We start from the raw sequence: 22,685 nt of genomic DNA, 5'->3' as shown, positions 1-22,685 counted from the left end.
CTTGTATCATTTAGCACATTGCAATGGCATAGTAATTATGTGTTTGCAAGTATCTTTTTCTATTTCGCACTTTCTGCACCATGGTTGATTCACCTTACGTAGTTTATATAGAGGTGGTTTCTTAAACGGTCCAGTCACTATTTGAGTGACCGTTTTGATCTCTCGTTTATTGAGGTTCATCAAATTCAATATTCCTGAATATTTTTTTAGTCCGGATTTTACCATTTAAACAATTGAAAGAAATAAATAAAAAACTTACACACAATCAATTTGTTGTACCTTAGACTTATTGGGGCAGTCAATGAGAGCAAGGACACGTTATTACCTCCGAATTCTATCCTACTGCATGGAGTTTAATGAAATTTTAGGAATTGCCTTAAAATATCTCCTTATTCATAGTCTACCCTATGCTGATGTGTGTTTTTGCCTTGGGGGCGGTTCCCACCCCTTCTCGGAGGTAGAAAATTTTTTGGTTAAACAACTACGGAAGTTGCTAGAGAACCTAATTCTAAGGAAAAACTGTTCTATAATTTTTTTTTCGAAAACTCAATACTTTTTGAGTTATTCGTGGTTGAAAATTGGCCATTTTCATTGTAATATAAACACCTTTTCAAACGGTTTTTTGCGAATACTTTAAAAACAATGCATCTAACTAAAAAAATTATATAAAACATTTTTGTAGCTCATAAAAATCAAAGAGATTTGTTCCTTCTTCAATCTTCTAGTTATAACATAAAAAGAGCTTTGGTAGGTAAAAGAGTTTTTTTTTTCATGCTCAAATCAGTGTATTCAACTTGAAATAACAGAGAAACGGTCGATTTTAGGTGTATAATGCTACCAATACCTTTTATTGTGCTTGAAAAGACCTTTCAAATGTGCAATATAAAATGTCGATTACATTCAAACTGAGCGAGATATGCTGCAAAAAATTGATGACTAACGAATTTTAAGAAAACAATTGAGAAGTATATTTAATCGCTCATCCACAAGAATTTATATGCATCGTTTCCCTTCTACAATACATTTTAATACAGTGTTATTTTTATGTTCAAAAAGTTGAGCGGGTTAAAATGAATGGTTTTTGAAAAAAATAAGATCAAATTATAGAGCGCATATTTAAATTTTCTTAAAAATCTTTCTTTTTCTCCATGTAACTTGAAAATGATAAGAGATATTGTTACAAAAAACAAAAACACAATGTTTATCTAGAGGAAACCTACATTTTTGTATTGCATCTTTTTTTGGCATCTTTTATCATTTTCGAGTTACATGGAGACATAAGAAGACTTTTAAGAAAATTTTAAAATGCGCTCAATAATTTGATCTTATTTTTTTCAAAAACCATTTACTTTAAACCCGCCCAACTTTTTGAACATAAAAAGAACACTACAGTAAAATGTATTGCAGAAGGAAAACGATGCATTTAAATTCTTGTGGATGAGGGGTTAAATAGACTTCTCATTTTTTTCTTAAAATACGTTAGTCATCAAATTTTTTACAGTTTATCTCAGATAGTTTGAATGTAATCGGCATTTAATATTGCTTAATTTATAGGTATTTTTAAGCACAACAAAAGTTATTGGTAGCATTATACACCTAAAATCGACCGTTTCTCTGTTATTTCAAGTTAAATACACTAATTTGAGCATGCACAAAGAAATCAAGATTTTCACTTACCATATCTCTTTTTGTGTCATAACTAGAAGATTCATAAAGGAAAGAATCTCTTTATTATTTTATAAGCTACAAAAATGTTTTATATAGGTAGTTTTTTGAAAACTAAAATTTAAATTTTTTTTTTAAAACCGTTTGAAAAGGTGTTATGTTTCAATGAAAATGGTCAGTTTTTAACCAGGAATAATTCAAAAAGTATCGAGTTTTCGAAAAAAAAATTATAGAACAGTTTTTGCTTAATATTAGGTTCTCTAGCAACTTCCGTAGTTATTTAAGCAAAAAATTTTCCACTCCCGAGAAGGGGTGGGAACCGCCCCCAAGACAAAAGCACACATCGGCATAGGGTAGACTTTGTTTCTTGGGCTATTCCCTACTTACTGTGAAAATATCACGTAAATCGATATAGCAGGATGGAATTCGGAGCCACATACCCTCATTGACTGCCCTATAATGTGACAAGTGTCAAAATAAATAGGTCTAAAGTACAATAAATTGTTTTTCTACGAGCGTGCAAAAATGTCTACTTTCGCGCACGCATTTTTGTTTAGAAAGTCTCACTTTTCCGCACGCGTGTTACTTTTCCGCACGCGGTTTTTACTTTTCCGCACGCGTGTTAATTTAGATATGTTAATATGGCCTTAAAGTAATTATAATACATGCAATAAAGTAATATTTAGGTATTATTTATTCATTTATTTCAAATATATCTTATTGTGTCCCTGTTTTAATGAAATTAACGCGACAATTCGATGAAATAAAATTATTTTGACATAATATTCGAAAGTCAAATCGGTAGACGATAACAGTCGTTTGGAATCATTGTCATGGAAACCATGATAGTCGTCATGCCAACTAATTATATTGAAAGTTTGGTTTTGACAACCTTGTCAAAGAATTAATTTTTGTATGTATTTTCATATTGATTAAATTAATTGATTAAGATTTGGTAATTTTTTAAAGACTCTTAGAAAAAATATTGTTCCTAACTCTTGCAGAAAATCTGTTTTCCGCACTCGACTGCTTGCCGAACTCCCGCTTCGCGTCGTTCGGCAAACTGCAGTCGCGTGCGGAAAAGAAAGACTTTCTGCACTTGTTAGGAAAATAACTATTGTAAGTATTTTATTTATTTCTTTAACTTTTATTTTAAAATCATTTGAAATTTTCCTATTTCAAAGGCTGCATTAACATTAATACAATACTAATAAAACCAATAGAATGGGTAAAATTCCTACGTAATCTATATTGTTAATAAACAACTACGTTTCTTAGAAGGAATAACGTTTCTAATGAGCATAAAACTTCTTATTATCAATAATTATTTTGACTAATATTTACATTTCTGTCTAAAAGAATATAAAATTATCAAAATAAAATACAGTACAGCAAGGTCTCGTTTTATGCGATGGATACATTCTTCAGAAAACCGCATATAAAAAAATCGCATAAAAAAAGACCTTACTTGCATTGAAAAGTAGGCAGTCGTTCCGTGATTTTCTAAAATCACATAAAATGGTGGACGTTTGTCCACCAAAAATTGTGTCTGATGTATTTTTTTCTTCATTGGGCCAAATAAAATCTTAAAAAAGAAATTAAAAACGCAGCCTAACGATATTGACATTGCAAAAACCTCTTTTATGGAACATAAAACTTTACGACACTTAATTAAATGTTTCAATCCAGAAATCAAAATGTGCTGTTTATCATACAGCAACTTGAAATCAGCAACATTTAAATTTAATTTCAAAACAATTGCAGGTTATATAGGTCTGGATCCCGCGTATGAAAAAAAAATTGATTAATAGCAAGCTGAAAATTTGTTAATAGCTTAAGGGTGTCTAATCGGACAAACTTTGATATATGGGAACACTGAAACAGGGGAAGTTTTAATTGTGGAACAGGTTAAAAATTTGGAACGGTCAGACCACGAAAACGTCACATGTATTTTGTCCGACAGAACCTCCAATTGATTTGTTACCCTTTCATTAAACTCTCATGCAAAAATCAGAGTGCTATTTATCAATTGTCATAATTCCTGTTATTTGACATGTTCTACGTGTTCCACCCATTAAAATGCCGATTTGGCGATAAATAGCAGTCTGATTTTTGCATTAGAATTTAGTGAAAGGTCAACAAATCAATTGGAAGTTCTGTCGCACACAATACATGTGACGTTTTCGTGGTATGACCGTTTCAAATTTTTAACCTGTTCCACAATTAAAACTTCCCCTGTTCCAGTGTTTCCGTATATCAAAGTTTGTCCGACTAGACACCCTTAAGCTTCTAACAAATTTTCAGCTTGATATTAATCAACTTTGTTTTATACGCGGGATCCACACCTAATACCTTTCAATGCGAAATTCAGATTGATATAATAGCTGCATGGTACATCATGTAACAAGGGGAATACCCGACTTGCAAACTCTTAGACTACTGGATGGGAATAGTTAATATTAACTATATTAATTGTTAATAATAGACATTTTTGAATGAAATACCAACCGCATAACTTCAAAATCGCATAAAAATAATCTGCATAAAAAGAGACCTTACTGTATTTGCCAAAATACTTCTTCATCTCCAAACTTCTTCTATCTATCTATCTAATCAGCCCTAAACATCCATCCTTGGATATAGGCCTCCTCTTCCTTCTTCCATGCCTCTCTATCTTGGGCAATTTGCATCCATTTTGACCCAGTGTGTTTCTTCAGGTCATCTGACCATCGCATCTGTGGCCTTCCCCTTTTTCGTTTGTGGTTCCATGGTCTCCAATGTATTACCATCTTAGTCCATCTTTCATCCTTCTGCCGTAGGGTGTGTCCGGCGAACTTCCATTTAAGCTTTGCTACTTGGGTAGAGACGTCTTTCACTTTTGTTTTGTTACGGATCCATTCGTTTCTTTTCCTGTCTGATAATTTAATGTTCAGCATTTGTCTTTCCATGGCTCTTTCTGTCTTTGCTATTTTTTCCATATTCTCTTTTGTAAACGTCCATGTCTGAGAGCCATATATTAAAACAGGGAGTATACATTGATTGAAGACTTTTGCTTTTAGGTATTGCGGGTATTTTCTGTTCTTTAGAATATAAGACAGTTTTCCGAATGATGCCCAGGCCAACCTTATTCTTCTCTTTATTTCTTCGGTCTGATTTTCTCTATTTAATCTAGTGATATGTCCTAGATATATATATATATATATATATATATATATATATATATATATATATATATAATATATATATATATTCTTTTATTTGTTCTATTCTTGTTTGTGCCACTGTAATTACTAGTTCTTCTTGTTGATTGGTCATGGTTTTTGTTTTACTGTAATTCATCTTCAGTCCTATCTTTGTCGATTCTCTATCTAGTTCTTCCATCATTCTTTGTAATTCTTCACTTCTTTCTGCTATTAATACAATATCATCAGCATATCGTTAGTGATTCAGATATTGCCCGTTTATGTTTATACCCAAACCATCCCAGTGCAGTTGTTTGAACACATCTTCTAGCGCTTGGTTGAATAGCTTGGGCGAGATGGTATCTCCTTGTCTTACTCCTCGGTTTATTTTAATAGGCTCCGTTTGTTTCATTAGCTTGATAGTTGTTGTTGCCTTATCATATATATTTGTAATTAAGTCGGTATATCTGAAGTCTATTCTGCTGTTTTGTAGGGAATTCTTTACTGCCCAGTGTTCCACACTATCAAATGCTTTTTCGAAGTCAATAAATGCCATATATAGCGGGATATGATATTCGTTAGCTTTTTCGATTAATATCTTCATCGTTAAAAGGTGGTCACTTGTACTGAAGCTTTTTCTAAATCCGGCTTGTTCTCTTGCCTGGTATCCATCTAATTTAGTTGTTAATCTGTTTGTTAATATCTTGGTTAATAGTTTGTACATCACATTAATAAAGTTATGGGTCTGTAATTCCTTAGATCCTTTTTATCTCCTTTCTTAAATAGTAACAATGTTACTGCTTCGTTCCAAGTGTTGGGTATTTGTTTTGTCATTAATATTTTATTCATAAGTGTGTACAAAACTTCTCTAGTTGTTTTCCCACCATTTTTTAGCATTTCTACAGTTATCCCATCTTTTCCTGGCGATTTATTATTCTTCATCTCCTTGAGTGCTCTTTTTATCTCATTCTTACTGATTTCTGGTTGTAAGTCGGAATTGACATTTTTTATTTTTATTTGTAATTGCTTAAGGATTTCTTATGTAGGTTTCTGTTTTGTATTGTAGAGGTTTTTATAATATTCTTGTGTTATTTGTATAATTTCTTCTATATTATTGGTCTCTATGCCTTCTTTGTTCTTTATACTATTAATCTGTATGCTTCCAAGCTGTGGTTTTAAGCACTTCATATTTTTATTTTGTTCAATGGTTCTTTCTGTTTTTTTCTTCCTGTACTCTCCTTTGACTTTCCTTGATGTTCCTTCTGATAGCTTTGTTTACCTCTTTGTAATCTACTGTGTTTCTCTTATCTTGTTCTATTAATGTTTTTCTTTGGCTCATGAGGTTTTTTGTTTCCTGGGATATATAGTTTTCCTTTTTTATTCTTGTTTGTGCTACCTATTTTCCCGCCTTTGCTAATGTATCGGTTAATAGCTGATTTATTTCATCGATATTTTTGTTTTCCAAATCTCTACTGGCCGGTATACTTTCCCTTATTTTTTGTTTATATTCCTCTTTTGCTTTCTTAAGTTTTCCCATATCTAGTTTCGATCTATTTTCCATTTTCTTTTTTGTTTCGAATTGGCTATTAATGCTGAGTTTGGCTCTGACAAGTCTATGATCACTACCGGTTGAGAAACGATTCAGCACTGTAACATCTTTGATGATGGCTTTTTCTGTTGTAAGGATGTAATGTATTTCGTTTTTAGTATTGCCGTTGGGACTTATCCATGTCCATTTTCTTTGCGGTTTTTTGTTAGAAAACGAGTTCATAGCAAAAAGTTGTCTTTCCTCCAAGTAGTTCATTAATGTATGTCCTCTATTATTTCTTTCGCCGTATCCATATTGTCCTATTCTGTGTTCGTCTTCGTCTATTCTTACCCCTAATTTGGCATTGAAGTCTCCAATTATTAGCGTCAATTTAGTTTTCTTTTCTTCCACAGCGAGTGTTATTTCTTCGTAGAAGTTTTCAATATCTTCATCTTTATATTGTGCTTGTTGGTGCGTATACCTGTATAATTTTCAACGACGTTCTTTTTAATTTAAGCATAATGTAGGCTACTCTGTCTGATATACCCTTGGTGGATTGTATGTATCTAACGATTCTCTTGTTTATTATAAAACCAACTCCGTTGTTGGTGTTATCTTCATTACCTTTGTAGTAAAGCATGTTTCCCGAGTTTAATAGTATTTTTTGTTCTCCTTTTCTTCTTATCTCTGACAGACCGATGACATCCCATTGTATATGAGTTAGTTCTTCTTCTAAGTCGTGGAGTTTAGTGTCTTCATTCATGGATCTGATGTTATATGTACCTACGTTTAGTTTAGTTGAATGTTTGCCTCCCCCAGAATCCTTGAGGCGGACCGGTTTGTCGGTGTGGGACTGTGAGTTGTTATCTCTACCCACCTGGGGTAATATTCCGTTTGTTTTGTGATTCGACATGTTTTTCTTTGAAGAGGGTTTTTTGACATTAAAACGCCACGCTTGTCAGGCGGGTTGGCGAGTTTTCATTCAGCCGCCCATTCTGGGTCAGACGCTGTTGTCAGCCGCTCATTCTGAGTCAGACGCTGCGCTGTTTTGATTCCATACAAACCCTAAAATCAAGGGGTTGCCACGTCCGCCATCCGTACCGTACCGAAGGTGTTCTTCTCCGCCATGGCTGCCGTTGTGGACTTCATCCGTAACCCTGGACAAGGGACCCTAAACAGGTACTAGTTTCCCGGGTCAGGAAACCCCTGGAATCTACGGAGGGCAGGGATTGATTCATTTCCCTGGTAGGACTATCCAAAGGAGTTCCTATCCGCTACCCGATCCAAACTTCTTACTATCAATAATTTATTATTTCAGCTAATATTTACATTTCTCTCTATAGCCAAGTAAATGACCGTTTTGGAGTATAATTATCAGGAATTAACCAGTTTTGATAGGAAATAAGCCACAATTTTACTAAAAAAATTATTTTATTAACATTTCGACACCCAAATCGGATGTCGTTGTCAAAATACAAAAAATCTTAATGAATTAAACAAAAATGTTGTTGCTTTGTAAAAAAATTCTTCTAATAATTTATTTAATCTGACTAATTTATATCGGCAATTTAGACATATATTATACATTTTGAAGTAGAAGACTTGATATTGCCAATATTTATGAGTTGCGTTCCTGGGACGACTTTATTAAAAGATAGTTCATTCGATTACATGAAATCAACCCCAACTCAAGAATATCCGTCACAAAAAAATCATAACATGTGATCTGTCTTTAAAAAGACTACCACATGCAATGGTGACAGTAAAATTCTCGCGCTAGAGATTCCATAGTAAATCACGAGGGAAAACCAGGAAAAAACCTCGTGATACTATCCCGACATCGTAAGTATTAGGTCTTACTGTGTTTACTCCCAAAACTAATACCAAAGTCTGACCTTAATATGTACATATGTTAAAAAAATCATTAATCATAGCGTCGAAACGTTAATAAAATCGATTTTTTAGTAAAATTGTGACTTTTTCCCATCAAAACTAGTTAATTGCAAAAATGCCACAAGAAAATAGCTTCAGAACAACAATAATTTTCAGGGTCAACTTCGAATTGCATGAAAATTTGGATTTACCCACTCCACTTCAAAGTTGTACTTGTGCCGTCGGTTGCTTTTACGTGGGGGTGGCAGGTGGCAGTCACCCCTTCTCGGGGGTGAAAAACGCGCTTTTAAAATAAGGATAAATTGACTAATTCTAAGCAACTTTCGTTCTAAAGAGTTTTTTACGTAAGTCAATACTGTTCGAGTTATTTGCGATTGAAAATGTTTAGTTTTCGACAAAAAAATACCACGTTTTTAGGTAGTTTTTCGCAAATAACCCAAAAAGTAAACATTTTATCGAAAAAAATATTCGCAGCAAAAATGTAGCTTATAAGGAAACGAAAAAAATCGTGTATTAATTGTCTATAAACCCAGTAGGTAAAAGCAAAGTTGTAGCTCATGCAAAATACGATATTATTCGTCAAATTTCAAATCGAATATTTCAACGTGAAATAATCATAATATAAAGTAATTTCCGGGAAAGTAAAAGTGATTAAAAAAAGCTTTATTTTATTTCTCATAAAAGATTCTAGCAACAAAATTAAACGAGTTACGCTCAAAATAAAGTTGGCCCCTTTTTATTTGGTAAAGAAAATCGTGAAACTCAACCCCTATTTAGCATCCCAAATAAAATTAATCGTTACCTCTTAACCATTTACGTAATATGTATTAGTTATACAATCTGTAATTTTGACCGGTTCGAAGTGCTTATTTTTAAAACAATTTGGTTTATAGTAAAAAAAAATTTTGGAAAAATGCTTCTTTTTCAAAATAACTCAAAAAATGTTAGTGACATGAAAAATCTCAAGGTGTAAACATAGGTAGATTTTGCTTTTATAAATATGATAGTTTCATTTTGTTTTTCTGTAAGACAAAATTGGTTAAGATATGGCTGTTCAAAGTTTCCATACACTCATATAAGCCCTTTTAACTATAACTTTTTCAAAAATAAGCACCATAAACCGGTGAAACTTACAGATCGTATAAAAAATATACCTATAAAATAATGTATATTGTTTGTAAAGCGGTAACGATTAATTTCATTTAGGGTGCTACACAGGGGGAGACTTTCACGATTTTTTTGCCAAGAAAAAGAGATAAAATTTTCGGTAATATGACAATTTGGTTAAATGACAGTTAATGACAAATAATCACAATTAAATTAATAGGTGGATATTGCGTGTACAATTTCACAGCCATGTAAACTGTAATTTATATTTTGGCGAATCTCGTATATTCATAGTTGTCTATGAAATAGAGCTGGATACCGCATACCAAAAAAAAAGTCGGACAAATTTTGATGTACGGAAACACTGGAACAGGGGAAGTATTAATTGTGGAACAGGTTAGAGGTTTCGAACGTCAGACTACGAAAACGTCCCATGTATTTTGTCGGACAGACCTTCCAATTGATTTGTTACCCTTTCATTAAACTCTAGTGTCAGACTATATATTATATAAAGTTTGTTATTAATTTAATAAACTTGAAAACAACCTGCTAGATTTCACAATCATAAACTTGTCAGGATGACACATTCCACAATAATTAAAATCACGTTCCATAATTAAAACTTCCCCTGTTCCAGTGTTTCCATACATCAAAGTTCGTCCGACTATTTAGAAACCGTTAAGCTATTAACAAATTTTATTTTCAGCTTGCCATTAATCAACTTTTTTTATTACGCGGGATCCAGGCCTAAAAAGTTTTCGCATCTAGTTTGGAGCATAAAATAAGCATAATTTTCAAATCGCAAAATCATTTTGTGTAATAATTATTATGTCTGTTAAATATTAAGTTAGTTTTATATTTTGGTCAATTTTGGCTATAGTTTTTTTTTTTTTTTTCGATTTCATTGGTTATAACCACTAATTTGCGATCCTGAGTAAACATCAAATCTTTATTATTGTACAAGCAAATATCTTCATCTCAAAATTATTGTGTGTTTAAGATAAATTGTTATCTTGAACATCAGATGTTACCTTTACCACCTAAGCACCTGAATCATTAATTTTGACTATCAAAATCTAGGTCAGTTATAAGTACAAATAATTTCAGAAAACAAATATTATGTAAGGGGAGAGGAACAAAATGCAAAATTTTGACGCTTGTCAAAATTTTTAATGTATTTTAAATTTAATTATTTTTTTCGAATCCTGAGAGAACTAATAAGTATTTTTGAAAAATTTAAACGCAGAATGAAAGATTACTTTATTAACGACGGCCGAAAGTCCCTTAGAATGAATAAAATGTTTCTTTTTAATGAGATATTTGAAATTAAAAATCACACTAAATCTTCTCTTAGCTTTTCACCCATGTAACTTATTAAAATAAACATTCTAGAAGTTTTCAGGAACTTTCGGCCTTCGGTAACAACGTAATCTTTCATTCTGCGTTTAAATTTTTCAAAAATACTTATTATTTTTCTCAGGAGTCGAAAAAAAAAATGAATCCCATTTAAATCGCATTGAAGCCGAAAGTTCGTACCTATCCCCTTTTAGAAGTAGGTATTTAAACATTATTTCTTTTATCTTGCAAGAAGTACGTGTAAAAGATCATCACCAAACACGCTTAAATTAATATCTGAAACAACAATGTGCCAGATCAGTTATAAATCATACATTGAAGAATTTCGGAGCATACAGTGAGCACGTAACGGTTGGAATAAATTAATTTTTTCATGAATGCGAGATTTTAAAAATAAATCTCGAAACAAATCGATTTTTATTTTTAATGTTGTCTGAAGCTATTTTCTTGTGGCATTTTTACAATTTTAACTATTTATAATGGGAAATAAGCCACAATATTATTAAAAAATGATTTTTATTAACGTTTCGACGCCCAAATCGGGTGCCGTTGTCAAAATACAAAATACTACTGTATTATTAGTAGTATTTTGTATTTTGACAACGGCACCCGATTTGGGCGTCGAAACGTTAATACAAATCATTTTTTAATAATATTGTGGCTTATTTCCCATTATAAATAGTTAAAATTTTATTTTTTAATTACAATTTTTTTCATATATATCGTACTAGTGATGTAATCCATCTGGGCGTGATGCCGTAATCGATGATTTTTTTTAAATGAGAATGGAGGTCACATGATAGTTCACTTGAAAGATTATTCAATTCTCTATTCAGTAATATAAACATTAACATAATTATTTAAACAAGGTCACCAAAAAAATTTGAGTTAAATTAATTGACACAAAAAGAAAAATGTATGTAATTTATTTAATTAGAATACATTTTACTGCTGTCACAAAACAAAAGAATGTTTATTTGAATGTAAGCGAAAAACAATATCTACTTGTCAAATAAACATTTTTTTCTGTTTTCTGACACCAGTAAAATGTATTTCAAATTAAATAAATTACATACACTGTTCGTTTTGTCTCAATTAATTTAATTAAAAAAAATTGGACACCCTGTATAAATAATTATGTCAGTGTTTATATTACTGAATAAATTTAATAACCTTTTAAAGGAGCTATCACACGACCTGTATTATTATTTAATAAAACATCGATTCCGTCATCACTACTAGATGGCTGATGTCACTAGTATCGTTGATTGAAATATTACACTGGTGTAATATTTCAATCAACGCTAGTATGCATATATGCCAAAAAAATCATAATTTAAAAATCGACATGTTTTAGAATTTACTTTCAAAACCGCCCATTTACGAACAAATGAATTTATTCCATCCTTTACGCGCTCACTGTACATTGAAACACAACTAATAAGATCTTATGACGTCAACAAAAAATGAAATTAGTGAAAACTGCAGTATTCAAAAAAACAAGCATATCGCAAATACTTGCAAAATAAAAACAGAGGAAAACAAAAAAATCTCTGCATAATCAATTGGAACAAGTTTTATCGCTCTCCACGTATAATGTGTCCGAGATATTCCAATTGTCTTGTTTTGATTATAATTAAGATTTCCGTCTCTTTCTGTCCACGATATTTTCAGAATTATTATGTACTCGAATAGCTCGAATGATTCCAGATTTTTTATACAGTTCACCAAACATAGCTGAAAGTGTGAAAATAATCACGCTCATGATGCGAACTCTCACTCGCACTGACCGTCTGTATGTGCGTGTGCGTTCTCCCTTCACTGTTCGCGCAGGCAATGGAAATTTCACACTTTCAACTATATTTGGCAAACTGTAGATGTCGTATTTAAGGTCCAAGCTTTCACTCCATAAAACACATAAGTGTAGAACATACAATGAGCACGTAAATGTTGGAAAAAATTCATTTTTTTATTAAAACAAATCGATGTTTATTTTCCAATTACGATTTTTTGGCATATATATCATACTAGTGACGTCATCCACCTGGGCGTGATGACGTAATCGATATGTATGTTTAAATGAGAATAGGGGACGTGTGATAGCTCATTATTTGAAAGGTTATTCAATTCTCTATTCAGTAATATAAACAATAACATAATTATGTTTATACAGGGTGTGCAAAAAATTATTTTCTGATTAAATTAATTGACACAAAAAGAAGCATGTACGTAATTTATTTAATTCAGAATACATTTTACTGCTATCATAAGACAAAAAAAGGTTTATTTGGAAAATAAACATTGCTGTTCGCTTAAATAAAATATTGTAACTACCAAAAGGCAGGTCGGTGGCAGTTTTAACATCTAATTTAAGAAAAAAACAATATCTATTAGTCAAATAAACATTTTTTCCTGCTCTCTGACAGAAGTAAAATGTGTTTTGAATTAAATAAATTACTCAAATGTTGAATGGGTTGCATATATGAGTTCATTTCAAATGAAGTAAAGAAAAACAGACTTACTCACAATCATTTAATTTACTTCGACGACCGGTTTCGATCTCTACAATATACAGATCATCTTCATGTCAGCGTTACAAGTGATCAAGTGATGCCGTTACAAGGGATGCTCTGTAAGTTCATCGATGACATGTTCATCGATGACATCTGGACGTTTAAACATGTCATCGATGAACTTACAAAGCATCCCTTGTAACGGCATCATTTAATCACTTGTAACGCCGACCTGAAGATGATCTGTATATTGTAGAGATCGAAACCGGTCGTCGAAGTAAATTAAATGATTGTGATTAAGTCTGTGTTTCGTTACTTTATTTAAATAAATTACATACATTCTCCTTTTTGCTTCAATAAAGGACCAGGCAACACTCCTTACGGAAAAGTGGTCCCGGTCAAATTTGATAAAAGTTTGGTCAATGATACTTCTTAATGTGTAGATTAAAAAAGTCCATGGCACCTGGGTCTGAATAACTACTATTCTCGAGTTACAGCCTTCTGAAGTTATTGGATTCGAGTACACGGTTTACTTTATGTGCACTCATTTACGGTCAAGTGAACGAAAATATTTATTATTAGAAGAAGAGAAACTCATGTTCTTCATACATACTTGCGTGTTGTATATTATTTCGTGGTCAAAAATAGTTGGATCGTATTTTAGTCTTCAGAAAACCTCCGAAAAATCTTCAGAAAACTAAAGAAGTGCGGTATAAAATGTGCTGCTCGATCGATATAAGCATTATCATGTTTTCGTGAATGCTTCTCAGTTATGCAATAGCAGCAAAACTGCAGTTCAGCTTTATCTTTTGAAAACTACTGAACAGTGGCGGATCTAGGGGTAGATAGGGGTAATTCCACCGGTAACATGGTCCACAATTAACGAAATAACTTTATTTAACGAAAATGAACGAGATGCAGCCATAAAAACACATTTATAACCAAAGAGCGGATAGTGTGACGAAAAGACGTAAGCCCAGAGCACTGGCGCTCATATATAAAATTTTAGGGGGGCAAACATGAAGATGTTGCACATTATATTTTGTATACTTTGAATAACCATATATAATTCAAAGCACGCGAAAAGTCAGGGGGGTCACGGCCCCCCCTGCATATAGGTATGGGCACCCATGGCCTAGAGTACGATTTAAGGATCAGATAAGATGAGTTACGGGTGTTAAGAGTACGAAATTGGAAAACCAAGGCGAAGGATAGAAAGAAATGGAAGCTGATTCTCGAGCAGGCCGAGGTCTACCGGGGGTTCTACAGCCAATGATGATGAGCTTTTTAATACAAAATGTTATGAAGAATAATGTTGTAGGGTTACTTTGATAACAACTATAATATTCACACTTAGGTATAATCATAATAAACTTTTCTCTCTGTATTTTTTTAAGCAAACAAATGAAATATGATTTGTCATTTCGTCTCTTTACTTAAATGGTTAGATATAATCCTGATACTTATATCTTACGCATATGCAATAGGCAAAGACTAAGTCACATCTTCAAAAGCTACTACGCAGATTTGTCACTAGATGGCACATAACTTTCAGCACTTGAGTTGTCTCAATGACAGTTTAAAGGTTTGTTGATACTATGAGTTTGATGTAACGGCTTACTCTAATATTTTGTACAATCCGAATCCGAATGAACCAAAGGTGATTGCATTAGTAGATACAACATATGCCTACTTACATAAAAGCAACTGTTTTCAAGTACTTCTACAATCCTATTCAATGCACAAAATAGACATGTTTTAAAACCAACATTAGTTGTAGCACCTGATGGCTATATTTTATCGATTTTTGGACCATACTTTTCTGATTCGTAAAATATTGATGCCAACTTTCTTCAACATGAATTTAACAGAGATGGAAATTATTTAAGAGATTGGTTCCAAAATGGAGACATACTCCTGGTATACAGAGGATATCAAGATTGTATACCATTTTTATAATTACTAGGTATCGAACATAAGATGCCAGCCCTTTTGTCACGTGGACAAAAGCAACTTTCAACTGAAGATGCTAATAACTCACGCATTATTACGAAAAATCGATGGATTGTAGAAGGAACAAATGGTCATTTACGCTCTGTCTTTAAATTCTTTGCCAATCCTATAAACATGCACCATGCAAAAAACTAAATGATTTTTACCGTATTGCTGGTGCACTATTAAATAAGTATTACCCACCGATCCACATACAAGGTGCTACAGCTTATGGTGGCTCCTGTCTTCTGAGCCACCCTGGATACTTAGGGGTGGTTACCCCGACTATGAAGGTTGATGTAGTAAATATCGTTCGTTGTTAATACATTTATTTACACGTTAAATATATCACAGAAAGTAACTGGTGGTATAGTATTTACTTGAAATCGATGTTACCCCCTGGAATCTCAACTGCTAATTCATTTATCTGTTCTCGTAAAAATATAATTAAAGTCGATTATTGTTTATTTACTGTTTTGGTAAGCCAAGGTGAACGTATTCAAAAGTGCTGACTGTTAATAAACACCCACTGAATATTATTGCAACTCGACCTTGTATCAAATACTAGCATGCATCGATGCAAAAACTAGGTTAATCGTATTTATTAAAACAAACATTACCACGGGCATTTAATTATTAAAAGGTTTATTTTTAATATGATGTTTACTGAGATGCTGTGTATCCCAATTCATCTTCCCCTTTCCCCGAAAATTTTCTGACTACGGAAAAGGAAGAATTTTTTTCTAATAGTACCACTAATTACTTGCTGCGTTTTACGAAGTACAATATACAGAGAGAGTCTGTAAATTGGAATAAATTCAATATCTCAAATACTAATTGTTTTTTTGGAAAATGCTCAGACCCGTCGATTAGTATTTCAAATTGTCCTTTTTGACATTCAATAATAATGTATACAGGGTGTCCCAATTTAGAGATATGACGTCATCGTCGATTTTCTTAAATGGCAACACTGTCATTTTGATAGCTAATTTGATAGGGTTTGTAAAGTTATACATAACTGCAAAATATCAAATTTTTATTCTCTACCATTTACAAGATAAGAGAAAATAACAAAGTTATATCTGTAATTTGGAATATATTCAATAATTAAAATACTAACTATTTTTTTGAAAAATGCTCAGACCCGTCGATTAGTATATCAAATTGTCATTTTTGACATATAATAATAATGTATACAGGGTGTCCCAATTTAGAGATATGACGTCATCGTTGATTTTCTTAAATGGCAACACTGTCATTTTGACAGCTATTTTGATAGCGTGTGTAAAGTTATACACATCTGAAAAATTTCAAATTTTTATTCCCTACCATTTACAAGATAATAAAAAATAACAAAGTTATGAAGAACAAAAAGTAATCAAATAATAATTGAATTTAACTATTTCAATAAATTAAGCAAAAACTCATAATGTTGCCCTCAATTATTGTCAAATTGTCAATGGGCAACGTTATGAGCATTTTCTTAATTGAAATAAATAAATTCAATTATTATTTGATTACTTTTTGTTCTTCATAACTTTGTTATTTTTTATTATCTTGTAAATGGTAGGGAATAAAAATTTGAAATTTTTCAGATGTGTATAACCTTACACACGCTATCAAAATAGCTATCAAAATGACAGTGTTGCCATTTAAGAAAATCAACGATGACGTCATATCTCTAAATTGGGACACCCTGTATACATTATTATTATATGTCAAAAATGACAATTTGATATACTAATCGACGGATCTGAGCATTTTTCAAAAAAACAGTTAGTATTTTAATTATTGAATATATTCCAAATTACAGATATAACTTTGTTATTTTCTCTTATCTTGTAAATGGTAGAGAATAAAAATTTGATATTTTGCAGTTATGTATAACTTTACAAACCCTATCAAATTAGCTATCAAAATGACAGTGTTGCCATTTAAGAAAATCGACGATGACGTCATATCTCTAAATTGGGACACCCTGTATACATTATTATTGAATGCCAAAAAGGACAATTTGAAATACTAATCGACGGGTCTGAGCATTTTCGAAAAAAACAATTAGTATTTGAGATATTGAATTTATTCCACTTTACAGACTCTCTCTGTATACATTTTTCCTATAAATACTAATTAAATACAAAAAAAATAAAAGTGAAAATGTTCGTTATCTACGCTGTTCCCGTTTCACTTGTCACTCACGGTGTTCTCGGATTGTAAGCATATAATCTATTCTTATGTATTTCCTTGATTTTATTGTTTTCCGATCTGATCTTACAATTAACATTATTTACCTCTGTTATTGTGAAAGGGCCTACATAAAGACTATCAAACTTACCATTCTCTTCCCTTTTTACCAGGACTAGGTCTCCTATTTTAAAGTGTTGTGGTGTTGCTTTGAGCTTATTCTTTTCTTGTCGCTCTTTTTTGTGCTTTAGTAAGAAGGTTCTAGCTCTCTCGTGTGCGCTTTGTAGTTTGTAACGTAACTCATTGTAGTAAGCATCTATATTGTAACATGGTTGAACCTCCTGTGTAAGGTCTTCTGGTAGGTTAACCTTCCTGCCATATAATAGTTCAAACGGTGTGTAACCATGATACGCGTTAGGGGTTGTATTGTAGCAGTATGTGAACATCCTGCAACACACATCCCAATTTTCTCTGTCTTCATCTATGAATGCTCTTACGTACTCGTTTAATGTTCTGTGTAGTTTTTCGCAACTTCCAATGGACTGTGGATGGTATGCCTTTGAGAAGCTGTGATCTATTTTTAATAGCTTTTTTAATTCCTGCATTACTTCATTTTTATATTCTGTGCCTTGGTCTGTTCTTATTTGCTTCATGAGTCCGTATGTTGGTATGAAATGATCAAAAATTCCTCGGGCTATTGTATCTGCTTCTTTATTGCACACGGGTATGCTGACCGCGTATTTAGTAAGTTCACATAACATTGTTATTACCTTCGTTACTTTTAGTGAATGGACCTATCGTATCTATGTATACTATGTCCCATGGTTTGGAAGAAGTGTCCGATATCACGAATTCTTCGACATGTGTTTTTTTCGGTTTATTAATTTGACATTTATGACATTGTTTAACGTATTTTCTTACGTCTTTTTCCAAATTTTTCCATCTAAATCTTGCTTTTAGCTTCTTTATTAGTCTGTTATTTCCTACGTGTCCTCCAAACATCGGATGATTGTGATATTCTTTTATTAGCCTGTGTTTTTCTTTGTCTTCTTCTATTGTTTCTGGTACTTCACATATGTATATTTCAACATTCTTTAATATTTTGTTTCCTTGTTTAATAAATTCCTTAATTGTGCACACTTTAAAAATAATATCGTTTACGTATATTTTTACTTTACGTACTGCATTCTCTACCGCCAGCTTATCAAGCTGTGCCAACGTTTGGTTTAAATCGAACTGATTGAATCCTGTGGCTATGCTCTTGCTGCACTTTATTTTGTTTTTGACCCTAATGCTCAGTCTTGGTGAGATTAGTTCTGCTCCAAAAGACAAAATTGGTAGTCTATGCGCCTCTAAATTGTTTAGTACCTTTCTTACTGTTTGTTTGTGGGCTTCTGGCTGTAGTGCGAGTTTACTTTCTGCCTTCGTTTGCATTGCTTCCTTCTTTTTTTCTCTTGCTTGAGCTCGTGTTATAGCTAATATATGGGTATTGTCTATGTATAGGTTCTTTAGTTGATGTAATGTTATTCTTGAAAGACTATCTGCATAGTTATTTTTCCCTGTTATGTATTCTATTTCGAAATCGTATTCCTCTAAATCTAATCTGATTCTTGTAAGTTTCGAAGTTGGTTCTTTCATTGCAAATAAATGTGTTAGTGGTTTATGATTCGTTTTGACTAAAAATATTGGTGCTCCTTATAAATAACATTTGAAATGATTAATTCCCCAATGAATCGCTAGTAATTCCTTAACGATTATAGGTTTATTACATTCTCCTTTATTGAAACTTCTTGATGCGTATGCTATTGGTAGGTCTATTCCGTTATAATCTTGACTTAAAATTGCTGAACAACTCTCGTTGGATGCGTCTGTTGTTAGGATGAATCGTTTATTGAAATCTGGATATTTTAGGATCGGTGGCTTCATCAGAGATGATTTAAGCTTATTGAATGCCTTTTCACATTCTTCTGACCAAAAAAATTCTACTCCTTTTCTTGATAATCTGTTGAGTGGTCTGCATATTTCAGCAAAATTTTGAATAAAACGTCTATAATAGTTACAAAATGCTACGAATCTTTTTGTTTCTTCCGCTGTCTTAGGTGTCGGATATTGTTCAATCGTTGCATATTTCGCTTTGTCTGGTGATACTCCTTCCTGAGAAAGATCATGTCCTAAATATGTTACTTCTCTTCTAAAAAATTGACATTTTCCTGGGTTAAGTTTCAAATTGAATTTTCGACATGTCTCGAATGTCTTTTTAAGGTTGTCTAGGTGATGTTTTTCGGATATTCCTATTACTACTATATCGTCCATGTAAAGAAATGCTTTGTCCGGTGTTAATCCCGAAAATGCTATTGACATCATCCTTGAAAAACTATTTGGGCTTACATTTAATCCAAAAGGTAATCTGGTAAATTGAAATGCTCCATTTTTGTGTGCTAAACGATGTGTATTTTCTCGATGATTTTTCTAATGGTATCTATGAAAACCTGACATTAAGTCTATAACTGAAAACCATTTTGCTCTTCCTAGTTGATCTAATATCGAGTCTATTCTTGGTAAAGGAAATTTGTCTGTGACTATTTTCTTGTTCAGTTGTCTAAAATCTATGCATAATCTCCATGCTTTATTTCCATCTATCGCCTTTTTCGGTACCAGTACTACTGGGCTGTTGTATTCTGATGTAGACCGTTCTATTATCCCTTGGTCTCTCAGCTTTTGTACTTGCCGGTTTAATTCCTCTGTTTGTGCATGAGGTGTCCTATAGTTTTTAATGTATACCGGAGTTTGGTCTTTAACTCTCAGTTTCTGCTCGTAGAAGTTGTTACATGTTAGCATGTCATGCCTTAGGGCGAATATATCTGAATAATCTTCACATAAAGATACTAACTTATCGCGTATGTATTCTGGAATGTCTACCTTCGATGATTCCGGTAATTCCTTTTTCCTATCCTTGCTGTCGTTGATCAGTCTATATATGTTGAATAATTTAATGTCTAATGTTTTGATTTCGTTTGTCTCTACTTTTACTGTTTCGTAGGTTGTGTTCAAAATTTTGATGTACGGATTATTACTTGAAATAATTGCTCTCGCTATGGATATTCCTGGTTGTATTTCTTGTTGTTCCACTATCCTGTCGTTCTTCAGCGTTTGAAAATTTTTTACAACTCTGTAAATTTCACATCTAGGCGGTATTATTATCGTGTCATTATCTATATTATCCAAAATGTTTGTACTAATGTAACAATCGTTGTCCTCTTTAATGTGCATTTTAAGGTTAGCGTAGTCTAGTATGCATTGAAAATTTGAAATAAAGTCTCTCCCAATGATTCCGTCGGTTGGAATAGGAAAGCTAGGTTCCACTAACTGAAAGATATGCTCAAATCGAGATCCTCTTACTTCTAGCGTTGTTTCAACTTCTCCCATTGTTTGTAATTCTCCTTTAGTTACTCCTTTTATTTTCGCTTTTGTGTTTGGTTTCACATGTTCCTTCATAAAATCTTGTGAACACTTCAGTATTGAAATATCAGCTCCTGTGTCTATGATAAAGGTATTTGTGTTTTCTAGGATTCCTGTTTTCATTTTTACAAAATTCGTTAGGTTTAAGTCGAAGTTGTAAATATTATATTCCACTCCTGACTGTGTACTTTCCTTGTTTCGTTCATTCAAAACCCCAACTGCTGGTTTTCTCTTTCCTCTTGTCTGTCTTCTAACTCAAGTAGCCTTACGTTTCTGTTTCGTCCTCCTCTCTGGTTTCCTCTGTATGTTTGGTTGTTGAATTGTCTATATCCTCTGTTGGAATAATTCCGTTGGTTTCCTGTTTCTTCTCCTTCGTTCCGTTGTCCGAAGTTATTTCTTCTTCCTCTGTCGTATTTGTTATGGTATCCTCTTCGGTATTGCTGTTGTCCTCTCCTATTTTCATAATTCGTCCCATAATTGAACACTCTTCCTTGTGTGTTCTCCTCTGTCGTATCAATCGATAAAAATTTAGATACTACTTCCTGCGGTGTTGTGAAATTACCTACCTCCAGTATTAACTTTGCTCTATCCGTATTAACGTTTCGCTTCATTGTTGCTACAACTGTTTCCGTTGTGTATTTTTTCGCTAGCTCCAATGGCATTCCTTCCGCTATGTATGCTACCTTCAACTGTTCCGCTAATTCCTCTACTTCGGATGCGTACACTGCTGCATCTTTGTTTCCTTGCCTTTTCTTTGCTAACTTGTCTATTATCGTTTTCGGATTGGCGCCTCTTAATTCCTTCTTCAGTGCCGCTGCTATAAGTGGGATCGTATCCTCTGTGGTTATCAGGTTTCTAGCCTTATTAGTCAATCTTGTTTTTATGAATGTTATTGCTGTTTCTTCATGTCCTTCTGCTATTTTTCCAAGTAACTCTAATGCGTCTAAAAATGGTTGTAGTTTCCCTGCGCTTCCATCAAACTCGTTGGGCAATACCTTGCTTGCAATATTCAAAAATTCGTTGATTGTCAGAGCCATGTTTAATATTTTTATATCTTGTTTTATGTCGCTTTTTCCCTCTTTTATTTCCTCGTCAATTTTTTCCTCTATCTCCTCGTCACTTTTTTCCTCGTCTACTTCTTCGTCGCTTTGTTCTTCCTCTATTTGCTACTCATTTATTAATAATTTTCTTATTCCTGTACCCGTAACGAACGCATAAATTTGACAGTCTTACGAGGTATAGTAAATGTATATATGAAAAATATTATGTAAAAATAGTAAAAAATATAGTAAATTGCCATAAAAATCAGTATATCACTCAATATAAATCACCATTAAAAAGCAGTAGCCCAATAAAAATGTAATAAAAATCAGTAGTCCAATAATAAATGGATAAGAATCAGCAAAGATAAAATATGTTGGTAAATATATAAAAAAAAATCATATAAAAATCAGTATCAAATAAAAATGTATCATTACGTCCTATAATAACTAATATTAGGGTTAAAAAAAATTCTGTATATTTTGGTACATACTGGTATCATAAGGAAATTAAAATAGAATAATTAAGTAAAAATAGGTAAAACTTAAAAGGTAATGTGCGTCTTAAATTATAATTACGTTAATATTACTTTATACGAATCAGGAAATACCATAAAAATAGCTAATATGGACTTACCACTTTAAACGTCTGTGTTCGTATCACCCAAAAAGTCCTCGCTGCACGTCCCATACCATTGTCCACACGAAGTTCCATCTCCATACCATTCCATTCAGCTCCATGTCAGGCCTGATGTCTCCATACTTT

The 22,685-nt window shown here is 32.7% G+C and overlaps 1 protein-coding gene across 5 annotated transcripts in view; it reads left to right on the top strand.

The window, feature by feature from the left end:
• The window catches only part of LOC114331819 (protein croquemort), a 317,116-nt gene that overhangs the window by 182,484 nt on the left and 111,947 nt on the right, over nt 1–22,685 (top strand). The gene's annotated exons all lie outside the window — the stretch shown is intronic.

Source organism: Diabrotica virgifera, chromosome 2 (genome assembly GCF_917563875.1).
Source record: "Diabrotica virgifera virgifera chromosome 2, PGI_DIABVI_V3a".
Classification (NCBI taxonomy): Eukaryota; Metazoa; Arthropoda; class Insecta; order Coleoptera; family Chrysomelidae; genus Diabrotica; species Diabrotica virgifera.
This window is presented reverse-complemented; position numbering and strand designations above follow the sequence as displayed.